Here is a 26,586-nt window from a genome sequence, read left to right as displayed (position 1 = left end):
AAGGACTTCCTTCATCTGTCTTCCCGTGAGTCTCCAAACTCATCTCCCTGTCTATGCAGTTTGGACCTTCCTTACTAAGGAGCTGCTTTATTCACTGCTCCCTCACCCCCATTGCCTGATTCTCCCTCCTCAGAACATTCTTTTCTGATCTAGGAATCCGCAGTCTCCCCAGAAGTCATCCACAGCCACTAGATGCCTCCTACATCGGCCTTCTCTGAACTTGTCCATCTCAGCAGGTCCAAAACCGTGTCCATCCTTCATCTCTTTTCTCCTTGTTACTTCTCGAGTTGCTCCTGCTTTGACTTTCCTGCTTCTCTGGCTTCACTTGCTCCAGTCATCTAGGCTTAGAACCTCAGCCCTCCCGGCCCCAGCCTTACCTGTTGGAGGATTTCTGGAGTCACAGTAAGATTGCTGCAGACACAGAGGCTCTTTGATGAGATGTCTCCAGGTATTACTACAATAATGGATAGAGGAGGAAGTACAAAGTCAGTAGTCTTTTCCAGAGGTTGGGCTTGAAGTCTCATTGGGATGAGGAAGTTAGAAGAGCTGAACTTGAGTTGTCTTGATCTTACTAAAATATATGAGCAATCCTTCACTGATTACCAATACCATCCTGCCTGAATGCAGACGTCTGGAAGGGGTTTCATGTCTTCAGTAGGAATTGCCTTCTTTTCTACCCTAGCTTCCTCTCCACATACCAATAGGCTTGGAGTCTTTTGGCTAGAAAAAAATCTTAGAGCGTTTTATCCCAAATCCCCACTGATAAATGAAAAAGGCCAGTCTTAAATGGTTAAATACTGGGCCAGGCATGGTGGCACATGCCTGTAATCACAGCACTTTGGGAGGCTGAGGGGTTGGATCACCTGAGGTCAGGAGTTCTAGACCAACCTGGTCAACATGGCAAAACCCTGTCTCTACCAAAAATACAAAACTTAGCTGTGTTTAGTGATGGGCGCCTATAATCCCAGCTACTTGGGAGGTGGAGACAGGGAAAATCACTTAAACTCCGGAGGCGGAGGTTGCAATGAACCAAGATTATGTCTCTCCACACTAGCCTGGGGGACAGAGTGAGACTCCATCTCAAAAAAAAAAAAAATGACTACATACTGTATGATTCCATATGACATTATGAAAAAGACAAAAATAAAGAGTTGGTAAACATCAATGGTTGTCATGGACAGTTGAATAGATAGAAAATAGGTGTTTTTCAAATATGTTTTTATTTTTTGTAAGATGATGGTTACATGGAGGTAAAAAAACATACTGTAATTCATTGGTGTTTCCGTTAAGTGATAGATAGGGGCATAATGGGTATCTTCTGATTTTGTCAAAGTTTGATGGAGAAGGAATTTCTTTTATTGAAATCCTCAACCTGTGTTTGTTAAATGCCTATGATACACAAGCATTGCCATTGTGAATTTGCATCCGTCAAAAATGACGAGGATGACCTAGATTATTTTTCCTGAGTATTACCTTCCAATGCCTTTTGGAAAAATAGACCAATACCATATTCCCAATGTCTGTTCCCAACCTCCTTTGTGAAAATGTAATGCACAAATAATGGACTAAGCAGTTATACAAATATTTAAAAGTACCAAATAGAAAACCACCAATAAACCAATGTGAGGTGTATTGTTCTACATTTGGGAGAAGAATGTGTCTTTAAAAAGATGAGGAGGTACTAACCCAACAACCACTTAAATAAACTCATAAATAAGAAAAGCAATAAATAAAAACAAAGAAAAAAAAAAGAAAATAGGTGTTTTTTTTTTTAAAGTCAGTGAAACTAATTAATCTGTATACTACTGTAACAGTGAATACATAGAGTATGCATTTGTCAAAATGCATATTCATCTCTACAACTTTTCAGCACAAATAGTAAGCCTTAATACGTGCAAATTTTTTTTTTCTTTTCTTTTCTTTTTTCTTTTTTTTGAGAGAGTCTCACTCTGTTGCCCAGGATGGAGTGCAGTGGTGTGGTCTTGGCTCACTGCAACCTCCACTTCCTGTGTTCCAGAGATTCTCCTGCCTCAGCCTCCTGAGTAGCAGCAACTACAGGCATGTGCCACCACACCAGGCTAATTTTTGTATTTTTAAGTAGAGACGGGGTTTCACCATATTGGCCAGGCTGGTCTCGAACTCTTCCCAAAGTGCTGGGATTACAGGCATGAGCCACCATGCCCAGCCTGTGCGCAGTATTTTAAAAATGCATATGTAAATATGTTATTCAGTATGTTCACAAATGTATGGGAAAAAAACCTCAGCGAAGAAAAAGTGAAAAGGTGCTGACCTGATTAACTTTGGAATTGGGTAGCTTTTATAAGACTAAAGGCAAAAAACCCGAAACCCTTTCATTGATAAGGTTGTTTCCCAAGGAAGCCTGGGTTAACAATTCTGAAATCGCTGTATGTGTACATTGGAATTGAACAATTAAGTAAATGGATGTTAGATAGTGGGAAACAGGTTTCTCTCACTGTTGGAGTGGGAAGTAACAGACAAGTTAGGGGAGGTGGCTGGAATAATCCGCGGGTACGGATTAGAGCTGGGGACATCAGGATGAACTCCTGTTTAGCTTAAAGTTGACATACACACACAGAGGCACATACATATAATGCATATCTATATATCATATTTAAAGATATTATATGTGTGTGTGTTTGGATCTATATTAGTATACACACATATATTTGCTCTGTCATCTTGGAAGGCATAGGAACAATAGCAGTGACACACCTGGTATCCAGATATGGTTTTCTTTCTTTTTTTTTAATAGAGATGGGATCTTGCATTGTGACTCAGGCTGGAGTGCAATGGTGTGATCATAGCTCACTGCTGCCTCAGATTCCTTGGGGTCAAGTGATCCTCCTGCCTCAGCCTCCGAGTAGCTTGAACTACAGGTGTATGCCACAGGTGTATGCTAATTTTTAAATTTTGTGAAGATGGGGTCTTCTTTTTTTTTATTTTTTTTTTTTATTTTTTATTGGATTATAGGTTTTGGGGTACATGAGCAGAGCTTGCAAGACAGTTGCGTAGGTACACACATGGCAGTGTGCTTTCTATTCTTCTCCCCTTCACCCACATTTGGCATTTCTCCCCAGGCTATCCCTCCCCACCTCCCCCTCCCACTGGCCCTCCCCTTTTCCCCCCAATAGACCCCAGTGTTTAGTACACGAATGTTCATTGCAGCACTGTTTACAATAGCAAAGACCTGGAATCAACCCAAATGCCCATTGATAATAGACTGGATTGGAAAAATGTGGCACATATACACCATGGAATATTATGCAGCAATCAGAAATGATGAGTTTGTGTCATTTGTAGGGACATGGATGAATCTGGAGAACATCATCCTCAGCAAACTGACACAAGAACAGAAAATGAAACACCGCATATTCTCACTCATAGGTGGGTGATGAAAGATGGGGTCTTCTTGTGTCGCCAATGTTAGTCTTGAACTCTTGGGCTCATGTGATCCACCCACCTTAGTCTCCCTGAGAGCTGGGATTACGAGTGTGAGCCACTGCAACAAGCACGTCTTGTTTCCTAGTACCATTCTCCAATAAAAGAACCAGGGCTCTTTAGAGAAGGAATGATTCTAGGACTGGGGCAGGAAGTATACAAGATAAACCTGACACATTCTCTAGTGCTAGAAAGTCAAAAAGTGCAAAAAAAAAAAAAAAAAAAGGGTCCATGTGGGTAATATAAGTCAAAGGAATACAGGAACCAACTGAAAAAACTTTCAATTCAAGCAACAAGTGGTATCAGAATAAAACTCAAAGTATTGTATGAAACACATATTTGTGCATCCATATTGATATAGAGTCATGTGCCATATAGAAGGATGTTTTGGTCAACAGTGGATCACATATACGACAGGGGTCCCATAAGATTATAGTACTGTAACTTTGCTATGTGTAGATATGCAAATACTATTGCATTATAGTTACCTCCAATATTCAGTACAGTAACATGTGGTACAGGTTTTTAGTTTAGGAGTGATAGGCTATACTGTGTAGCCTAGATGTGCAGTCGGCTGTACCATCTAGATTTGTGTAGTAAGATAGTCCCCTTTGGAACTCTATGATGCTCACAGAATGATGAAATCACCTAATGACATGTTTCTCAGAATATGCCCCAATCGTTGAGCAACACATAACTGTAAATGGTTGAATAAGTCAATAAATGGAGAAGATCGACAAACCTCCAGTACAGAATTCTAAATAGATTATGTAGTTACTTGGCCCTCAAAGAGATGGAGCCCTTCCTTAAATGTGAGCTGTAAGTTACGTCCTTCCAAAGAGTACAGTAGATAATGGGGGGAGAGAAGGGTAACTTTCCAGTAGAGAAATCTGATAAGCACTACCTCAGCCAGGCGCTCGAGGTCAACTTCCGCAGTCAGAAGTCATGTTGGTGGTATGCACCCTTGACATGATGAATCTGACACTTTATTTCTGTAATCTTCCTCCTCCAAAGTCATAACCCATATCTAATCATAAGAAAAACACCAGACAAATACCCACTGGGGGGCATTCTATAATATACCTGACCAGGATTCCTCAAAACTGCCAATGTCATCAAACACAATACATGAGCCAGTCAGAGATTTACCTACATGAGAAAATAAAGATTCGATGGCTTGAAGCAAGTTCTGGCCATTCCGAATCAGACCTCCAACCTATTCCCTAATTTTATAGTTTCTAGTTTTCAAAGGAGAAGTTGTAATAAAGAGATAGTAAACTAATAAAAGTCTGAGAAACAGTCACAGACAACAGGAGTCTAAAAAGAAATGACGACTAAATATAACATGGTATCCTGCGTAGGATCCTCAGACAGGGCCAGGCATTGTGGCTCATGCCTGTAATCCAAGCACTTTGGAGGCCAAGGCAGGCGGATCACCTGAGGTCGGGAGTTCAAGACCAGCTTGACCAACATGGTGAAACCCCGTCTTTAAAAAAAAAGGATCCTCAGACAGACGAAGCACATCAGGCAAAAACTCAGGAAATTTGAATAAGGCATGGACTTTAATAGTGTGTCCACGCTGGTTCATTACTTGTGACAAAGATACCAGATTAATGTAAGATATTAATAATAGGAGAAAGTGGGTGTGAGGGTCTATGGAAACTTCCAGCATTACCTTCACAATTTTTATGTAAATCTAAAGTATTCTAAATAAAATGCTATTTCAAAAATATGAAGCATAGCAAAAAAATGAACAAACTTTAAGCTGCCTTTCCAAATACAATCTCCCCTTTTGGGGGTTATGATATTTCTTTTGTGCAAAGTACGCATTTACTTTAATGACATGGAAAATAATGACTAATAACAGCAAAAGGTAGCATTGACTGAGTACCTGCCGTGTGCTATTTATATCTGTTAACTATACTAGGACAGCTCTAATACAACCCTGATGATAACAACCATTATGAGGCAACCAGGAAGGGACAACAAGAGTTCACTCGTATCTGGGTTTTCTCTCCTTCCTGGACACATGAGAAAATGATACTCCCCCACAAGCACCTTTTTGATTAAGCCACATCCAGTGTCTAGTTCTTATTACATGTTAGGCAAAATGAAACGTGTCATGTACAGGCCATGTATAACCCATCCACATCTTTGTCTCCTTTGGAAGTGAGCATGGAAGCTTTGAGTTGAGATGGAAGAACCACAAGATGGAATTACTCTAGATTCCTGAGTCACCACCTGGAGGAGAGCTTCCCTGGAGCATCACTGGAATCTGCTATGAACTACATGTTAATCATGTCGACTTTAACCTAATTCAATATTATCTCCTACAGGCCTGAGACATAATATATACTGCATAATATATGCTGTATAATGATAATATATTTATATAGTCTTTATTGATATGATTGATGGTTTATCTCAGTTGTATAAAGTCTCTCTAAGAACGTTGGCTCCAAGGACTAACAGTCACTAAGGGATTATAGCCTTGTTTCACACTTTTTGCAAATCCTTGAAGCTGATCTTTCTGGCTATTTCTAATCTCAATGGCCAGCCTAAACCTTTTGGTGTAATCTCATGTATTCTGACCTCTGTTATTTCCTGCTGCCTAATGATCTTTCTATAAATTGTATGGGAAATGAAGCAAATGTAATTACAGTGTCTGCCAGCCCTGATGCAGATAAACAGGTGGGAGTCTGGCCAAGTGTCTCCCCAAGCTAACTTTCGGTGTCTGACACTCAGACCAGAAAGAAATAGGTCATAAATCACAGCACTGACTTGTTCCAGTGATATCATTAGCTCCTGGAAAACAGGGATTGTGAAAAACCTATTTCAAATGAACATAATGAGTCAATAACAACCAAGCAGCTTTTGGAACAGAGCCCTTATAAATTCATATTAGAATTTCTGCTTCTTATGTATGTCTACATACCCCTTTACCCTATTTATGGCTTATACTATTTCATCTGTCCTTCCTGTCTATTCTAAATGTCATCTTCTTCCCAAGGATGTCCAGTTTCCAGTTGGATGTGATATTCTCCTCTTCTCTGCTAATAGAAAGAATAATATACCTCTCTTATGGCAATCATCTCATTTTCTTCTCTTCCTCATCCATTGAACTCAGAGCTCTTAGAAGGTGAACACCATGTTTGAGTCACCCAAACACCTCAAGCTCCCAGCTGAACATCCTGTGGTAGCTACAGGTGGATATAATTTAGTTTGAATTGAGTTTTCTCCTCTCATGACGCTAGCAATGCACAGGCCAATGTAGACAGCACTATGAAATGAGTTTAAATAAGTTATCTGCCTGATTCATAACAACAGGGAGAGATGAAAAGCAAAAGAAAACAAAAAAACCTCTTTACATGAGTTAAGTGTAATTGTCAGAAATTAAGAGAAATAACATATTAGAAAAACATAGGAAGCAAAAGTGATGCTTTCTGAAAAACAGCAGAATGGGAATTAGCAAACAAGCTTTAGATTTGACTCCTTTGAAAAATAATTCTGTGATCTCTCTGGAACTCAGGTTTTTCATCTTGTACATGGGATCAGAGGCTGGACGAGAAATTAATTAAGATATTTCATTCTGGAATTTTACAGAAGTCCCAGGCGCTGAGACGTTTTCCAGGACTAGGATGAGGTCTCCATCTTGTGGCTAAATTCAGTACTGCAGCCTCTCGATATTAACTGAACATCAAGATCCAAGTCAAACTTAGGAGAGCAGCTTCGCAGTGAATGGCTTCTATGAGAAACAGAAACACATCTTCTTAATGCGAACGCAGCAGGACAGGTACATTCACAGCCATTTGGAAAGGAATTTAAACTTGAACCAAAAACTGTGCAAATATATTTATTCATTCTTTTACTAGAGGGCCTTTTAAATTTTTTCCAGCCTTGCATTCCTTGGCTTGCGGCCCCCTTCCTCCTTCTTCAAAATCAACAGCATAGCATCTTGCTTGAGTCCTCACATTGCCTTACTCTTATCTGTCAAATCTCTCTCTGCCTCACTCTTATAAGGACACTTAGGTGACCCAGAATAATCCCCCATCTCAAGATATTTTAATTTAATCACTTTTACCATACAACATCTACAGTTTCCAGGGATTCGGATCTGGGTATCTTTGGAGACCATTATTAGTCTACTGGGAGAAAGTGAAGGAGAAAGTGAAGGGGAAAGTGTTTCCAGGAACACAGTGGTCTGTCCAGTACCCCTTCCACCACTGCGATCATTGGTGAGATGGTTGGTAGCAGCTGTGAGGTGTGATAGAGACTGACTTTCTTCCAGTTGCAGGGGCTCCGACTGACGCAAGTTCATGGCTGTTATCATCCCCCTGACTTGAGGGATCCACTCAGGCATGGGAACTCGAACAAATTCAGTCAAGTTCAGGAGCCTCTACCCTCCACTCCCTACTGTGGAAAAAGTTTTCATGTTAACGCTTCTGGAGGTAGGAAAAAGAAGGCCAAAAGATTACAGCTTTGTTTGTTTGTAAGCCTTGTGGTTCTATTTGACTTTTTAAATTATGTGAAAGAATTACTTGGAGATTTGTTTTGTTTTGTTTTTGAGACGGAGTTATGCTCTTGTTACCCAGGCTGGAGTGCAATGGTGCAATCTCGGCTCACTGCAACCTCCGCCTCCTGGGTTCAGGCAATTCTCCTGCCTCAGCCTCCTGAGTAGCTGGGATTACAGGCACGCACCACCATGCCCAGCTAATTTTTTGTATTTTTAGTAGAGATGGGGTTTCACCATGTTGACCAGGATGGTCTCACCATGTTGATCAGGATGGTCTCGATCTCTTGACCTTGTGATCCACCCGCCTCGGCCTCCCAAAGTGCTGGGATTACAGGCTTGAGCCACCGCGCCCGGCCCTTACTTGGAGATATTTTTTAAATTGAAGTGGAAAAATAATTTAATTTCAAGGGAGAACTAACAAAAGTAATATAATTTTGGAGTATTGATTATTTTCCAGAATATGCTTTGTTTTATTATTTTGCTAATAAAATTAAATTTATTGCGCATTGTTCAAGAAGTATGTTGATTCTAAGGAATATGTTTTCAATGGAAAATCCTAAGGATATCATTGTAGGGAAGTATTGGATGTCCTTGATCTTTTCAGTTCAGTGTGGATGTTTTCTAGAAGGCAACACATCTTAGAGATATTTCAGACTTCTTATGAAGGAAACAGCAAACCCTTTACAAACTGTATTTTCAAATTTTCTTGTCTTTTGTTGAAGTACAATGCTTTTTGGAGAGCTACTGTAATTATTTGGGACATGTTTTTCCTTGGCCATTTCTCCATGGCTTCTACTCAGTACAGCCACTTCATATGAACATAAGATCACCCTCTCTGCATGTGGTTTTTGGAAGTTGTCATAACTTCATAGGTTCAAAGCTGGGCTCTGTGGGGCCTACTTCCAGGCTATGGCGGTCAGCTCATTATCTGCTGTGGTTCATTCCGTCAGCCTTGGACTTGGTGCTGGGTGTGCCTGAGAGAGAATCTTCCCTCATTGCTGTCCTGAGAAACAAATCCCTCTTCTAGTTCTCACTAGAAAAATGACAGATTGTTTTGGGGAAGAGAGTAGTCTCTCCATGTGTCAACTCGTTTCTCTCCAGGCAGACTAGCGCTCCAAGGTAAGAAGTGCTCACAGCTGTGTGACAGGGAATGAACAAATTCTTCAAAGCGAAAGGGTTTTACAGATCAGCGAGTTCAGTGACTCCTCAAATGCAGAAATGCCTGTCAGAAACTCCCTGCCACACCATCATCTTGCGTCAGATACAGATTTCCAGTTATAGGAAAGCCATGACAGAAATGCGTGGAATCAGGTTTTTCAGATTGAGAGGTCTAAGCTAGTATTTCTCAATGTGAGGTCGGTGGAGGACTTGCATCAGGGTCACCTGGGATGCTCATTTAGGTTCAAATCCTTGGGCGCTGCAACCTACCAAACCGTAGTGTCCAGGGGTAAAATCCAAGCATATGCCTAGAAGAAAGAATTATTAACTACACTGAAGAGTGAGATTAATTGTACCAGACTAACTCTCCTATCCAATTCTCAACAAACCTTGACATCTATTTGATGAATGTTACGGCTTCTCCCTAGAAAAAGACATATGCGTGGCTAAGTTGCTGCTCTCCCCACCCACCCTGCCACATTATCATGTATTAATTAGAAAAGTCGATGCCTTTGACTTTTTAAAGCCAATGGCCTCTTAGAATATGTTTCTTGAAATGTGCTATACACATTGCTTCTGGTATGTCAAGTAGTCCATGTATAGTATGACAGTTTTGGAGATAAACAATGATGAAACCATCCTATTCACATGTTTTATAAACTTGAAATGTAACATTAATTATACTTTTAAAATTCCACCGCATTTTCAATGATGAGATCATAAAGGTAAATGTACTCTAAGAACTGTGCTGGTAAATTTGTTTCAACTGTCATTTAGCTAACAGAGTCTTGTGTTTTCCCATGTTGCTTGTATTCTATTAGTTGTGATTCAAGATTCATGTTCTTAAATTACTGCATGGAAACTAATCTATGGTGAAAATAATCAGGGCTTGGGAAGGCTTTATTGTAAACAGGCTCATGACCCTGGGAACTTCCGGGGATGAAGCCATTATTTTCTTATCTTGATTATATTGGTAGTCTCATGGAGATAGCTTGCCAAAAGTCATTAAACTATACACTTCAAATGAATGCATTTTATCATATGTAAGTGATACCTTGGTAAAGTTGATTTTAAAATGTGAAGGGTTATAATACCAATTTACAACAAAGCATATCAAAAACTAATTGAAGCAAGTGGTTAGTATTTACAAATTTAATGAATACTACAAGTCAGAAAAATATACTAGATATAAATAATAAATAGAACACCTGTGAAGATAGAGGTTGATGTGTCTATGTTGGGAGAAGTGAAGATTCAAGATAAACGATGCCACCAGCCGAAATGCTGTCACACTGTTTTCTTTATTCTTTCAAAAGAATGAAGGAAATGAAAGGAGTATGAAAGTTAGACTTCATTGATAAACATTGATCCATTCATTCACTACTGCCACTGTGTTCCGTCACAAAGATTTTCAAAGTGGCAGTGTGAAATCTTTCAAGAGTTGAGAAAAACAAAGTGTAGCGTCTCTTTGGTGAGCCAACTGAATTTTTCTAGAATAGGTGAGATTAATTGTACCAGACTAACTCTCCTATCCAGTTCTCAAAAAACCTTGACATCTATTTGATGAATGTTATGGCTTCTACCGTAAAGTTGACGTATTTTAGTATAAAAAGTGAAGAGATAGTAAAGTGTAATGGAGGGTGGGAGCCAGGCTCCTCACTGTTAGAGTGGGAAGTTACAAGCAAGCAAAGGGAGGAGGCTAGAGTAATCACAGGTAATTGATTAGAGTGGGAGACATCAATGTGAACTCATATTTAGCTTAATATGTAAGTAGTACATGAGTATTTATAGATACATGCATACATGGGTTATATAGATATATGTATACATGTATTTCTCTGATTTGTCAACTGAGCTAGAAGTAGGAAATGACACCCAAAAGTAGTAGATAGTAGCAAGTAAAGTTAGGACTCAGATTCTGGTTTTTATTATTATTTTTATTTATTTATTTATTTTGAGATGGAGTTTCTCTCTTGTTACCCAGGCTGGAGTGCAATGGCGCGATCTCAGCTCACCACAACCTCTGCCTCCTGGGTTCAAGCAATTCTCCTTCCTCAGCCTCCTGAGTAGCTGGGATTACAGGCACACGCCACTGTGCCCAGCTAATTTTTGTATTTTTAGTAGAGACGGGGTTTCACCTTGTTGACCAGGATGGTCTTGATCTCTTGACCTCGTGATCCACCCACCTCGGCCTCCCAAAGTGCTGGGATTATAGGCATGAGCCACCGCACCCGGCCTCAGATCCTGGTTTTTTACCACTCTGATAGAAGGAATCAGGGCTCCTCGGAGCAATGGATGATTCTAGGGATGGAGGAGAGACATCTTGTAGTGCTGGTAACAAGGAAGTGCTCAGAAAAGCCCACACCGATGGGGCTATGCCGAGGGATACAGGAACCCACAGAAAACTCCCAACGGACAAAGGCAGAACAAGCTGGGCAACAAAATGAACAAAGACATATTGAATTATAATCCGATATGTAAAATAAATACCCATGAGGCTACACTGACATAAACAAATGGAGAAGAGTAGCCAAATCTCCAGTGCAGAAGAATCGCAAATAATTTATGCAGATACTACGAAGGTTAATTATGTGCTAACTTGGAGGGTGTTTTCAGATGAGATTAGCATTTAAATGGGTGGACTTAGTAAAGCAGATTGTCCTTCATTATATGGTTGGGTCTCATCAAATCAGTTGAACCATGAATCAAACCAAAAGCCTCCCTGCCCTCCCAAAGCAGGAAGGAATTCTTCAACAGATTGCCTTTGGACTCCGTCTATATCCTTGGCTTACCTGAGTCTTGAGCCTGATGACCCAATTACAGAATTTTGACTTACTGGCCTCCAGAACTGCATAAGCCAATTCCGTACAATAAACCCTTCTCTCTACATAGATACACACACACGTCCTATTGGTTCTGACTTTCTATAGGTCCCTGAGTAGTACAGATACTGCACTCAAGAAAAGTGAGCATGATTCACATTCCTTACGTGAGGGCTGCATATAGTGACTTCCTTCCCAAGAGTACAGTGTGGAAAATGGAAGGAGAAGAGTAACTTTACAGTGGAGAAACCTGGCAAACGACCTCAGCCAGGTGACCAGGGTCAACATCAACAATGACCAGTCACATTGATGGTATGTATCCTTGATATGATGAGCATGGCACTGGACCTCTGATTTTTCTCCCTTACCCCATAATCCCAGTCTAATAAGAAAAACATTAGACAAATCCAAACTGATGAATAGTCTACAAAATACTGACCAACACTCTTCAGAAGTGTCAAGGTCATCAAAACCAAGGAAAATCAGAGACTTTCACAGCCAAGAGGAGTCGAAGGAAACAGGACAACTAAATGCGATATCTTATCCTGGCTAGGATCCTGGGAGAGAAAAGGAGCACTAGGCACCAAGTAAGAATCTAAATAAAATATGGACCCTGGTTACTGACAGCATAGTTACACTGGTTCATTAACTGTGACAAATGTACCATACCAATGTAAGGTGTGACGAACAGAGAAAACGGTGTGGGGTATTCAGGATCTCTCTGTACCAGTTCTTTAATTTTTCTGTAAATCTAAATCTCCAAAATTAAAAGTTTGTTTAAAAAAAAAAGAAGGAGGAGGAGGAGGAAGAGATGGAAAAAAAATGACTAGGGATGCATCTTTTAGAGTTACACTTCTCACAGCAAAGAGAATTGCAAGTTATCCCACTACCAAGAAGCTTGCAGGGTTAGCAAACAATGATAAGTATTGTACCTGGGAAAATGATCAATGAATCTTTGCAATTCTAGTCAGAGCATGCTATTGGACACCACATCATACCAATGACATAGGATATATTACAACAGATATTATCTTTAAAAATTATCCAAACTGTAGAAGTCAAGCAAAAGAAGACGGCTTGTCCTTTTAATATCATACATCAGAGCGGTGTATATCAGGCCCACCAAGCTTTATTTTAATGTGTAAAATATGGACGCTTTTTGATTTACTGTTTTCTATTAATTAAAGCTAAGACTCTGAAGTCACAAGTTAACTTGTAGATTTTTGTCTCATGAGGATGCAGAACATTAGCTAGTTGTATCTCTGACTTAGCAAATTTATTCTGGTATTCCTTTCCTAATAGACTGTGTAATCCTTTTCTTCTCTAATTTTTCTTTCAGTCATTCTGTGCACACTGCTGGTTTCCTCATCAATAAATTAATGTCTCATTGACACACACATGCTTCATATCTGTATGAGTGTAATGTTTTTAGCTTTTTTTGAAAATTATGCTCTGACTTTATCTTGCATGTTCAAGCAGCTATATTGTGTTACAATTAGGTGACAGAGATCACAATTAGGTGACAACATGCATTTGATCATGCATGTTGCAGTCCATACATGAGAAGAAGCCCTTGGTGGCTTCTGTTTATCAAAGCAGCTCTTTAATCAAAGTTTTAAAGCTAAAAACTGAAACTAAGACCTAAAAACTAAAGTTTCTTTAAACTAGAAAACCTGGATATGTCATGAAGATTGCCGCTGCTACTCAAATACAACGACTTGTACCTGAATGCCAATCTATACATTGCCTTTCTCTTAAAAAGCAGTAACTTGCCAAATATAGAGCTCCTGACCTTGATTCAGTGTTCACAAAAATTGTACAAATTTTAAATATAATCAAATCATGCCTACAGAGAATATGTATTTTTAGCAAATTGCACCAAGAAATTGGCAACAAGGACAAGATTCTGCTTTTCCCTGTTGAACCATCTTGGCTGCCAAAAGAAAGGGTTTTTGAAACAAAGAAAGAGCTTTAAAAAGTTTTTATGACACCCGTGATACCAGTGTGACAAATGTGCACAGGACTTTTTCTGTCCTCTGACAATTTTAGAATGAAGGCCCTGAGCTGAAAACAGAAAGTGTGAAGTGTTATCAGATTCCAAAAAGAGCTACCCAGGAGATGCGAAGCGATGGAAGGATTTGCCTGGATTCCATCAGCTCACCACGGCCCTTGGTATATGTAAGAACAGGAGCCAGAAAGAGAAGGGACCCTTCTGAATCAGAGCCGAGGGCTATGGTTTTTGACCCTTCACCACTGCCCAGTCTAAGAGTCACTTTCAGGGTTGGGCCCTCCGCCGTGCCTGTGCAAGTGCAGGTGGTGGAGACCTCAATCTTTGGCTAGACAGCCGCATAGGCAGTGAACTTCTGTCTGCCCTGTGTATCTGTCTAAACAAGGGAAAAGAGAAGAAAGAGACAAGAGGGTCGATGCAGGAAAGGCAGGAGCTGCCTGGGAGCCTCTGCTCTCCGCATCTCATGTGGCAGGGTGAGCAGGCCAAGTGCACACCATGGGAGGGTGCCAGGCCTGGTACCTTACTAAAGAAAACTGCGGGCTGACCAGGGAATGCAAGGAGGAGGGCATCCCTCTGGGGGCAGGAGCTGGGGAGAGGCTTACCGAGGGGTGAAGCTGGAGTGACTCTGCCAAGTAAGAATAATGTGCGTGGGGAAGCTGCCTACAGAGTCTCCTAACGAACACACCCATGACTCCAAAATAGCCAGCCTCCTATATAGAGCGCATCTGCCGAGAGAGAATGATAGTTACACCAGTTAAACAAAACACCTTTCCTTCTCTTCTGTAATTCCTTCTCCCCTGTCCAAAGGTAGAAGCAAAAAGGAGAGGGGAATGGGGGCATGATGAGAGAGCATGGATGACACTCAAGTCTTGCCTGCTGCCTGGCTGGTTCTGGGGAGCAGGGAAGAGGGGATACGAGATTGGGAGAGTGACTGAAGTTTCAAATGAACCGGACCAGAGTGTGCTTTTAAATATCGCTTGAGTAACTGAAAGTAACTGAAAAGCTATGGGATTCGCCTAAAGCATCTTTCTTTAAGTGACGAAAAGACAGACGCAGCTAATCAAGCTTGAAAGCAAAGATAAGAGAAAAACAGAAACCATTTTGCGTTGTGCCTTCTTTCATTTAGATGGTTCAATAAATTGAGTTGCAGCCATTGTAGTGTATTTCAGAAAATAGTCTATATCGTAAGTAGTTTGAATTTATCACTTAAGGATCATCAATTTTAATGTTAAGAATGTGACATTAGGATTAAGTTTCAGTTATGGGACAAACAGCTTGATCTTCAAGAGCTTAATTTTCTCCAAGCAGTCATGTACTTTTTATTGAAGAGAGAATCTTATATTGGCTATGTTTTAAAGCCACGTCGATAGGCTATAACAAGAATTTCTATGAAGAAATTCTTTTTAGATTCAAGTTAACTAGAGACCATTTGCCTCTCATCATAACAATCTACTAAACATTTATATAGCACTGACTGTGTGCCAAGTACTATCCAAGGTGCTTTGCTCATATTAACTCGGTATGCATAAAAAACGAAAATCCTCTGATGCTGCTATATGTGAAGGTTCTTTACAAACTATAAAATGCAGCATAATTATCAGAGGATATTACTGATGTTATATGAATAATAATTACTAAGATAACAAGAATGTTTCCTTGCCTCAGAAGTCAATTCGTGTTGATGAGAACTGCAGCATAATTATCAGAGGATATTACTGAGGTTATATGAATAATAATTACTAAGATAACAAGAATGTTTCCTTGTCTCAGAAGTCAATTCGTGTTGACGAGAACTTAAGAAAAAACGTCCAGTGCAGCACATTCTTTAATCACAATATACCTCGTTCCATCTCCAATAGGCAGCACAATGGAGACCATGGACCCCTCTGCCATTCCACTTATCTTTGGAGATTTTAGCCCCCACCACCACTTCCCATGTGTGTAGGAATTTTTACTTGTGTATCTAGGATGGAATTCTCCATAATAAACCTGAATTATGAATGTGCTTGTATAATATCCCCGACTGGATTGTAAAGCATGAACATAATTCTCCTTGGGAGAGATCAGCTCTTGTTCAGCATCCAACACATTGAAGACCTGTGGGTTGAATCGTTTAGAATTGCACTGGTGTGACCAGGCACAGTGGCTCACTCCTGTAATCCCAGCACTTTGGGAGGCTGAGGTGGGTGGATCACAAGGTCAAGAAATCAAGACCATTCTGGCTAACATGGTGAAACCCTGTCTCTATTAAAAATACAAAAACTTAGCGGGGCACGGTGGCGTGTGCCTGTAGTCCCAGAGACTCGGGAGGCTGAGGCAGGAGAAAGAAAAGGAACTGCACTGGTGTGATTTCCAGTGGCAAATCTGAACTCTCACCATTTGTCTTCAGAAGCAAAGCCATCTGCCTACGTGTGGCCTGAATTCATGCATTGTAACAACACGCCCATGGAGAGTGTGGTCAAGGAAGCACTTAACCCTTTCCAGAAGTACTCACTATCCAGGCCTTGTCATTTTCACTGGGGCTAGAGCCTACTCCTACCATCCAGATGAGAAGACCTCATAATTCATAGGGTACTGGGTAAAGTACTCACCAGGATCTGGTCCCACCTAATAAATCTTCATGTTTGTTGAGTATTGCACTTCAGGCTCTGTGGTTAAGCATTTTTATTACTACGCCAGTTAATTCGCACAATAACCCCATGGGGTACAGACTATTAAACCCATTTTGGAATGAAGTAAACAAAGAATTTATGTAACGTGTTTGAGGTCACACTGCTTGTAAGTGGTGGAGCTGGTATCTGAACGAAGGCAAACTGTCTTCAGAACTCACGCCCTTACATAAAAAGGCTCTACAGTATTTTCCTGCTCTCCTCCTATACACTTGAACTTGGGCTAATGCAATTTAGGCTTCAAGTCTACCCAGTGTAAGTGAAGTAAAGCAATGAACAGTTGCCTAATGAGCCCTTAAAATGCAGACCACCCATCTACATAGCTCTTTCTTGTCCAGCCCCTTAAACAAATGACAGCTACTGCTGTTTGATTTGACATTCGGAAGGACATGTTGTCAAAAGTACCGAAATCACTTTTTCAGCTCGGTGCTTCATTTTCCCTTTATGGATGCAGACTAAGGATCTTAAATTTTGAGTTACCCACTAGAGCCTCTTTGCCAAACATCTGGACCTGTTTGCAGAATTAAATTATTGGCTGTCAATCTGGGATCAAACCTCCAGATGGCACCAGAGAACTGAGAAAAACAATTCCATTTCCAAGGCGCCTTTGTGTTGCTGACGAGAGACCAGCAGGCTGAGGGGAAACGCCCTGTTTGTTACAAAGTTACATCTGCGAGCTCCTTCAAGAAAGGGAGGTGCCTGACTCTCCTTGTTAATGCCGGTTGCTGTTACAGACTTGCAATTGTGCAACTCTGATGTAAACAGGCAAGCTTTGTATTTTTGCAGTGACCCTGGAGAGTGAGAGGGTGGTTCTCTTGGCTGTCTCTGGAACACATTTGGGTAAGTGCTCAAAGATGTGTTACTACAGAATGTGCTTGTGAGCTCCTGTTGCAGTGCAGTCAGATAAGCAAAGGTATCTGCTGGAACATAAAAAAACGACACAATTTTAGACTTTGTGGTTCATTGTCTTTTGAGAGAGCGAGTCCTGCTATTGTCTCTCATAAAGCTGCAGAAAAAGACCGTATTGAAAACTGACGATAGCAGTCGATTATTTGCGAAAAGCCTGAGAGATGATTCAGTAAATACCAGGTGAATTTTATTGCATCTTCAGGCAACCAGAGACTTGCATACACTTTTTACCCCTAAACGGATGAACGAATGGCGTGGCCCTGCTGGCAGGGAGCTGGCAGGGCAAAGTTCTAACCAGCAACTGCCGCTCGCCTTCCTTTCTTCCATCAGCTTCTAGCCTACCTTTCAGACACAGGTTCTATGAAAGGAAACCTAAAGGGAACCTTCCTCCTTGGCTCTGCCCAATCTACCACACATACTACACTGCAGTAAAGCCTGGGGCGTATCCCAGCACCGCGAGAGCAGCATCAACACCTTTAATCCTACAACTCAGGGGCTACTTCTGTAACATTATGACATTCACTGAGGCCAGAGCACATGGTGCAAGCGGAAACCCGACATGCGCTTTTCCCGGCTTACTGCGGGACTTTTTTTTTTTTTTTTGAGACGGAGTTTCTCCCTTGTTACCCAGGCTGGAGTGCAATGGCGCGATCTCGGCCCACCGCAACCTCCGCCTCCCGGATTCAGGCAATTCTCCTGCCTCAGCCTCCTGAGTAGCTGGGATCACAGGCACGCGCCACCGTGCCCAGCTAATTTTTTGCATCTTTAGTAGAGGCTTTCTGTCTCATCTCTCAGCCCTTTGTCACCTCATTGGAGAGAGAGATCTCGCCTGACCATCCTATCTAAAATTATTTTCAGTCACTCACTCTCTCATCCCTCTGCACATATCAAAATAAAATAGTCTCATTTTATGCTTGTCTGCCTTCCCTCCCTGCAGTTATGTTGAAGCCAGCAGGAACTCCCTCTCTGTGGCTCCCACGGTATCCTCACCTTTTAGAAGAGCGTGTGGCACGTTGTAGAAGGTTCAATAGAGATGGAATAAATGAATGAATGATGACAATAGGCTGATGCATTTCTCTGTTTTCTTCTGGTTATGAAATTTGATTAAAAAATAGGATTTGGGAACAAAGCCATTACCAGAGAACATTATATTAACACAAATAAGTGGATTATGTTTTAGGAAAAGACCGTGTACAACAGGGGATTAGAGATAACCTCAAAGAATATCTCTTCCACGGTAATAAAACGGAACATTTTAAAAGGAATGATGAAAAGGAGAACCCAAAGGCACAGGATCCCGCTGATAAACAATTGCACATAGGGTGTACTATTTCTATGAGAATAAGTATATCCTGGCTCAAAAAGAGCAGAATCAAATTGGTACAATCTCAGGTTTATTCTGCTAGTTAATCTACATGGGACAGCCACCAACCCACCAGTCCAGGAGAGAGAAAAACGCCTTGGAGTCTTTCTATATTTACAGGCATGTATACTGCAAATTGCATTATCTCTAACAGACTGCCAGATGAGCTGGAACAGATCATCTGTCAGCACATGCAGAAAGCTTTCTCAGACCTTCAGACTAGCTCAGGTTCCACTGTCATCTCCCTATATACTTCTTCATCAAATCCATTTCCATTATAATTAAGTGATAAATTGGGTGATTTGTTACCTAGCCTCCTTTACCTCCATTGTGATGTATCCTTCAAGACAGACTGTGAGTGTTCCTGTCCAATGCTACATTCCTAGCCCTTGGGGGAATGCCTGCTAAATCAAAATAATTAATTAAATATTTGTTGAATAAATAAATGGATAAATTGAGCACTTATTATGCACCAAGCACAGTACTACATACATTCTTACATACATTGCTTTTAAAATTTCATTTCACACAACCCTATCTGGTAGATACTAGTTTTATCCCCATTTTGCTGATGAAAAAACCGAGGTCTTTAAAAACATTAAGCAGTATAATTGAACAAGAATTGAACAGTAACATCTACAGCAAGTTGCCCATTTTAAATGATATTTTATTGGAGAGTGTGAATTACTGTGGAAAAAGGAAGTTTGGCAAAGAAACACCTAGAAGCCAATTTCCTCACTAGGGAGCATGGCTGCCTATCGAAGTTCAAAACTGTATTTAGGCCCTGTGTCCCCTTTTTGGTGTGCCAGACCAATTACGGATAATGCAGTTTACATTTTGCTCAAACACGAATGGCTGGTTTGTTGAACTTGGCACTATCTAGAAACAACTTTATCTTTCCCCGACCACCATCTTCACATGATGTAGCCATGTTGCCTTTCTCCATCATTGGATGGAATCTGGGGCAGATTTCCCAGCTTCTCATTCATTTTCAACCATAAGAGCAGCCTCATTTTAGGGTGTCAGAAAGTCGATTATAATTACTTTGTATTTTGTTAAATATAACAGTGGAATTGTGAGTATGTGAAAGAGATCTCCATATCTGTTAGAGATGCAGAGGAAATGTGTTTTGGTGAAATGAAAAAGTGTTTAAAGTTTGATTTTTAAATATTCCAGAAAAAATGAGAAGGGGAAAGAAACCACAACCAGTAAAAGATTGATAATAGTTGAAGTTAGATGATACACACTTGGGGAGTCATGTTACTCTTCTTTCTGCTTTTGTATATATTTGAAAATGTCAGCAGGGCAGAGTGCTCACACCTGTAATCCCAGCATGGTGGGAGGCCAATGACTTGAGGTTGGGAGTTCGAGACCAGCCTTGCGAACATGGCGAAACCCTGTCTCTACTAAAAATACAAAAAATTAGCTGGATGTGGTTGCAGGTGCCTGTAATCCCAGCTTCTTGGGAGGCTGAGGCAGGAGAATTGCTTGAACCCTAGGGACGGAGGTTGCAGTGAGCCGAGATATCGCCATTACACTCCAGCCTGAGCAACAGAGTGAGACTGAGAAAGAAAGGAAGATAGGAAGAAGAGAGATGAAAAAAGAAAGTGTCCACACTAAAATGTTTTGTAAAAATCCAGTCTGGTTTAAGTAGAAATTGGATGACATTCTCCAGTGCGAAACAAGTATCGCATCATCTTCCATCCCTCCATCTCTCCTCGGCTTATGCCAACCTCGGCCCCGTAACAAAAGCCACAGTGCAGAAAGCAGGCATGGTCAGACTTTCCCCTTTCCTGTGCTTGGCTCTTCTCTTCCTCTTGTTCCTCCTCCTCTTTTTCTTTTCCTTTCTCCTTTCTTCTACTAGCTCTGATATTTCCTTCTCTTCCAGGGCTGGGGAAATTGGGAGGGGAGGGAGGCAAAGGGGAAGGTACCTTTTTAATTGGCTGGTGCTATCTGTCATTCTCTCTGGATGGCCATGCTCTCTGGCATGGCAGGGGCCACATGCAGGTCCTTTGATGAAGCTCCTCAAAGGCCTCTTCACTGGCATCTTATCACCACCACCATGTTCGATTGTACCCTGACTGGTGAGGGGAACAACCTTCCTGGCTGCTATGGTCCGAAGGTTTGTGTCTCCCCAAATTTATATGTTGAAATTCTAAAATGACGGTGGGATGAAATGGGGCCTTTGGGAAGTAAGTGGGTCATGAGACTTGAGCTCTCATGAATGGATTTAGTGCCATTATAAAAGAGGCCCCGGAGAGTGACCTCGCTCCTTCCACTTGCGAGGACACAGTAAGAAGGCACCATCTAGGAGGAAGCGGGCCCTTTACAGACACCAAATATGACAGTACCTTGATCTTGGACTTGCCAGCCTCCAGAACTGAGAAATAGATGTTTGGTGTTTACAAGTCACCTGGTTAGTAGTATTTTTTGTTATAGTAACTCAAACAGACCAAGTCACTGGCTGCCTTCTCATGATCTTCCTCCCTACTCCTGCCCTAGGCACAGCCACAGTCTGCATCCCATTGAGTGAGGCTCCCTTGCTATGCAAGCCCTCAGGCAGAGCCTTTTAGGATTGCCATAGTTTTGATGCTTTCTGTGTTTTGCTTCTAGTCCATGGCTCTCAAGCACACCTGCTTTATGAAAAGGTGGGAGTTCAGCTTGTCTATCTAGTGCCTCTCTCCCTGACCTTCCAGCTAATCTCAGGAGAGAGAGATGCTTGTCTCCCTATTTTGCACCTGCTGCTCTTGGCTTTAGCTGTCATCAAAATTATCAGGCAATGAAAAGTCCTACTCAACATCCTTTTGTACCCTCCCAGCATGATTTTGAAGATTTAATGGGATAAAACCTATGATGCACTTACCATAGTGCCTTGCATATTATAACTTCTCTATAAATGTTGTTATAATTAACAAGTGAAAGGGGAGAAAATATCTTTCAGTAGAGAATTATAATATATTTGATAAAATTTAATATTCAATTTGATTAAAAATACTTTTTACACTTCTATGAGTATGGTGGTCTAGGTATTCTGGGGACTCTTGCCACTGCAAGCTGTATACCAGATATGAAGACACGGCACAGAGGCAGCACCGTAGGGCAAGGAATTAGAGACAATGAAAGAGACATGATATACAAAGACATGCAGGTAGAAGGAGAGGGTTTAACATCCAACTGGAATTTCAATGAAAGGATCAAAGGGACCAGGTCTCTTGGCTTAGCTACCCGGTGCTTCCCTGACTGGGCAACATATCCTGTCCATGGCTTATAATGTACAAAGGAGAGGCACCTCGACTCCATAATCCTCAGACACCACATGCCCACAACGGACCACCTTCAGCCAGGCCAGTGCTTACCCAGTGACAAACTCAGACGTTGTCAGTCGACCAGCGACACTCTGCAGCTTTGCTTTCCTTATTGATATGGAACAGGGACAGGCCACAGTCTTTCAGTCTTAGAAGGCCTGGTGCATTTCTCTGAAAGTCTATTTTGACTTCGTTGGACCACAGCTTTTTCTTTTTCTTTTTTTATTCAGTGCTCAATCTTTGTTTTCAATCATCTTCAGTTTTCCTTTAGCAAAGTAACTTGAGATTTCTACAGTGAAGAATGACATGAACTCCTAAATAAAAATCGTGTTCTTATCTTATCTTTCATAGTCGACAGGAGATGATAGAGTAAGAATACATGTGCGCAATTCATCTAAAAGCAGAAAAAAGGCAGATAGAAAAAATATCAAAATAGCACAAAATCATTTAAGATAAGTAAGGCCGAATAATGGATAACAAAAAAAGGAGTGTCTGAAGACATCTGTTAAAAGGCAGAAAGTGCTAGAAGATGAGGAGAGCAACTTTACCTACCTGCCAACTATGAGACACTAAAGACATAAGAACAGGAAAGTGACAGCAATGTCAAAAGTAAAAGGTGAAAAGAGGTACAGCAGGCAAATGGCATTCAAACAGCTGGAATCGCTATGTTAATGTCAAAAAAAGTGGTTTTTAGACAAAACACCAAGCGTATGCAATTATTTCATAATGGTAAGTTTCCCTTCATCACAGAAAGATAATATTAAACACAAGCACCTAAAGTTGCATCAAAATATATAAAACATAGCTGAGTGTGGTGGTGCGCACCAGCTACTTGGGAGGCTGAGGCGGAAGGATCACTTGAGCCTGGGAGGCAGAGGTTGCAGCGAGTTGAGATCATGCCACTGCACTGCAGTCTAGACGACAGAGAAAGACCCTGTTTCAAATGTATATATGTGATCAAGTTATCATTATATTAGGAAATGTCACTACCCATCTCAGTAATTTTAGGCTGAGCGGACATACAACCCCCCCCACACACACACATACACCTGTCACACAGACTAGAAAATCTGAAAACACAATAAGCTAGATTTACTGATTATATATGGAACTGGCACCTAACAATCGAAGCATACAGTCTTTCTCAAATATACATGGAACAATTATATAATTTGAGTCAGTCTAAGACATAGACGATCTTCAATGCATTTAAAATAATTAAAATAATTATTTTCATACAGGACATGTTACTGTTCCACAGTGCAATTAATCTTGGGCAAGAACATAATGTTAATAAAAAATGTACTGTGTGTTTAAGCATTTAAAAGCGCATGAATCATGGCCAGGCACAGTGGCTCACCCCTGCAATTCCAGCACTTTAGGAGGTCGAAGTGGGTGGATCACTTTAGGCCAGGAGTTCAAGACCAATCTGGCCAACATGGTGGAACCCATTTCTACTTCTAGAAAACTGCAAAACTTAGCCAGGTTTGGTGGCTAATTGGGATTATGTTTGTAACCCCGGCTACTGGGGAGGCTGAGGTGTGAGGATCAATTGAACCCAGGAGGCAGAGATTGCAGTGAGCTGAGATGGTGCCACTGCACTCCAGCCTGGGCAACAGAGAGACTCCAGCTCAAAAAAACAACCAAAAAACCAAAAACTCATGAATCAAATACCAAAACAATGGAAATGTATCAGCACGTTAGCATTGAATGCTAACACAACCACTACGCAATAAATACAATATGATTTTGTGATTATTTAGCCCGTAAGATAATGAAGGAAAAAGAAAAGATTTGGTAGAATTTGGACACCTCTTATGGACATGCCCTCGAAGTCTTGAGTAATGCTGGCTGAGTAGATTTTTATCATGCATTGACACCACCACGGGATGGTTTTTACTTCAAGACAGCGACAGCACCTCTAATTTCAGCATCTCTCACTTCATGTTATGGGGCTGAATTATGTCCCCCTAAAATTCATATGTGGAAGACCTAACTCCCAATATGTCAGAATGTAACTGTACTTAGAGAGAGGCCAATAAAAAGGTAACGAAGGTAAACTGAGGCTGTTACTATGGACCCTGGACCAGTCTGCCTGGTGTCCTTGTAAGAAGAAATTAGAACACAAACAACTCAGAGATCTAGAAGTGACCATGTGAGGACACAGTGAGAAGGAAGCCATCTGCACACCAAAAAGAGAGGCCTCCGAAGAAACCAACCTGTCAGCACCTCCATCTTGGACTTCCGTCTCCAGAAGTGTGAGAAAATCTGTTACTTAAGCCACCAGTCTGGGATTTAGTTATGCAGCCCCAGCAAACGACCACACTTCACATTCAAGAAAATTCATGTTTACTTACTGATATCGACTAAATGTCCCCTGCCCTCTTGCTCACAAATTCATATGTTGAAGCCCTAACCCACAGTATGACTGTATTTGGAGATAAGACGTTTGAGGAGGTGATTAAAATTAAATAGGACATAGGGTAGGGCACCAATCCCATAAGACCAGTGTCCTTAAAACAAGAGGATGAGAAATCACATCGATCTCTCTATTCTCTCTCTCTCTCTCTCTCTCTCTCTCTCTCTCTCTCTCTCTCTCTCTCTCTGTGTGTGTGTGTGTATGTGTGTGTGTCCCATGCATACAAAGAGGAAAGGTCCTGTGAGGATACAGTGAGAAGGTGACCATCTACAAGCCAGGAAGAAAGGCCTAACAAGAAACAAACTCTGCTGCCACCTTGACCATGAAGTCCCAGCCTCTAGAACGGTGAGAAAACAAATGTTTGTTGTTTAAGCTACCCGGTCTGCGGTATTTTGTGATGGAAGCCCAAGTAGACCAATATGCCTACTAAGTAAATACAAGTGCTAGATATCCAAGTGTTTTCCTTACGTCATCTCCTCGACAAATGAAATACTTCAATGTCCACGTTCTCGGAAAGAAAAGGAGTCAACAGTGCTTTAATGGATCCTGTTTAATCTTTACTTCCGTATATTCTTATTTCCATGAATGCGATTTCAAAAATGAAGTCATCTGATATCCTACTGCCAAGGCAGAATCTGGGAAAAGCAAGAAAGAGGCTTTGCTCTGCTAATTCGCTGTTTTCTGCTCATTTGCTCTAAAATGTAACATGAGACCCTGGAATTGCTGAGGCCCTTAACCTCTCCTTACTGCTTTGACTCTTTTTTTTTTTTCTTTTTTCAAGACAGAGTTTTGCTGTTGTCACCCAGGCTGGAGTGCAATGGCGCAATCTCGGCTCACCGAAACCTCCGCCTTCTGGGTTCAAGCAATTCTCCTGCCTCACCCTCCCGAGTAGCTGGGATTACAGGCACGCGCCACCATGCCCGGCTAATTTTTGTATTTTTAGTAGAGACGGGATTTCATCTCGTTGACCAGGATGGTCTCGATCTCTCAACCTCGTGATCCACCCGTCTCGGCCTCCCAAAGTGCTGGGATTATAGGCGTGAGCCACCGCGTTAGAATGGTCTCAGCAGGACAGTTCCTGGAGTTCCCTTTCATGTTTCAGAACAAGACCAAGACCGAGAAAATAAAATGTCGATTCCTGATGCCCTGTGGCTCAGAGTTTAGACAATGCACTCTCGTTACAGAAAACTGAGACCAAATCTGTTTTCTTGCATCTGCTCCATTGCCCTCTGTGACATTAATTCTCAACAGCAGATTCAACGTGCTGGAACCAACCAATGTTAGAGTGTTTAAGAAGTCAGGTTAAACGGAGCTTGGGTCATTGTGCTTAGAACTATGGTTACCGAAACTGAAGTGCATATTTACTCTTCAATTGCTATCTCAGCTGTGAAACTGAGCTTTAGTTAGGGAGTAAAGAGTTTGTCTCCCTAGCTTCGTGTTAGAAAACAAAATGAAAAAAAAAATGGACAAAAACTCTTTAAAAATAGTCCAAACCTGCGATAGTATTTCTCAGCTATTCATGAAAATATACGACCTATTTTAGGCAGGTAAAACAGAGGCAAAATTAAATTGAGACATTTGAAATCATGGAATAATCCAACAACAAGCTTTTTTAAATTGATTCACAAATGACACATCAAGTTCCTAATTTTTGTAATGAACTGCTTTAGGCATGAGACAATGAAATAGTGTATAAAGTATTAGAAATAAATTCATATATGTAAAATTGTTTAAAAATTTTTGGAGGTATGGAAATGTAGCACTGTTGCATTAAATAACCTTTTCTATAATCTATATTTTAAATAATTTTTTTGTTTTAGAAAGAAACAGCTCTTACATGTTGGAAGTTTGCTAGTAACTAATATTTATAAGTATAGTCTAAAACCATATTATGTCACGATAATATGTAAAATCATATGTCATGATATCTTTACACAGAACTTTTGCTGTAATATTGTTTT

At 40.9% G+C, this 26,586-nt stretch overlaps 1 long non-coding RNA gene and 1 pseudogene across 17 annotated transcripts in view; one reads left to right on the top strand and one right to left on the bottom strand.

Moving 5' to 3' along the window:
• Positions 1 to 26,586, top strand: part of LOC118154498 (palmitoyltransferase ZDHHC18-like) — a 51,763-nt pseudogene that overhangs the window by 15,359 nt on the left and 9,818 nt on the right. The window contains exon 2 of the transcript XR_013518775.1: positions 7,063 to 7,252. The product of XR_013518775.1 is annotated as a palmitoyltransferase ZDHHC18-like (transcript). The remainder of the gene's footprint in view (positions 1 to 7,062; positions 7,253 to 26,586) is intronic.
• Positions 21,896 to 26,586, bottom strand: part of LOC118154497 (uncharacterized) — a 60,586-nt gene continuing 55,895 nt past the window's right edge. For 6 of the 16 annotated variants that reach the window (XR_013518776.1, XR_013518789.1, XR_013518788.1 and 3 more), the window contains one exon: positions 21,897 to 22,600. This is a non-coding gene — a long non-coding RNA (uncharacterized LOC118154497). Of the gene's footprint in view, positions 22,601 to 24,785; positions 25,261 to 26,586 lie in introns of those variants that run through there. The other 10 variants (XR_013518790.1, XR_013518791.1, XR_013518793.1 and 7 more) reach the window with 6 other exon arrangements.

This window comes from Callithrix jacchus, chromosome 6, assembly GCF_049354715.1.
Source record: "Callithrix jacchus isolate 240 chromosome 6, calJac240_pri, whole genome shotgun sequence".
NCBI lineage: Eukaryota > Metazoa > Chordata > Mammalia > Primates > Cebidae > Callithrix > Callithrix jacchus.
This window is presented reverse-complemented; position numbering and strand designations above follow the sequence as displayed.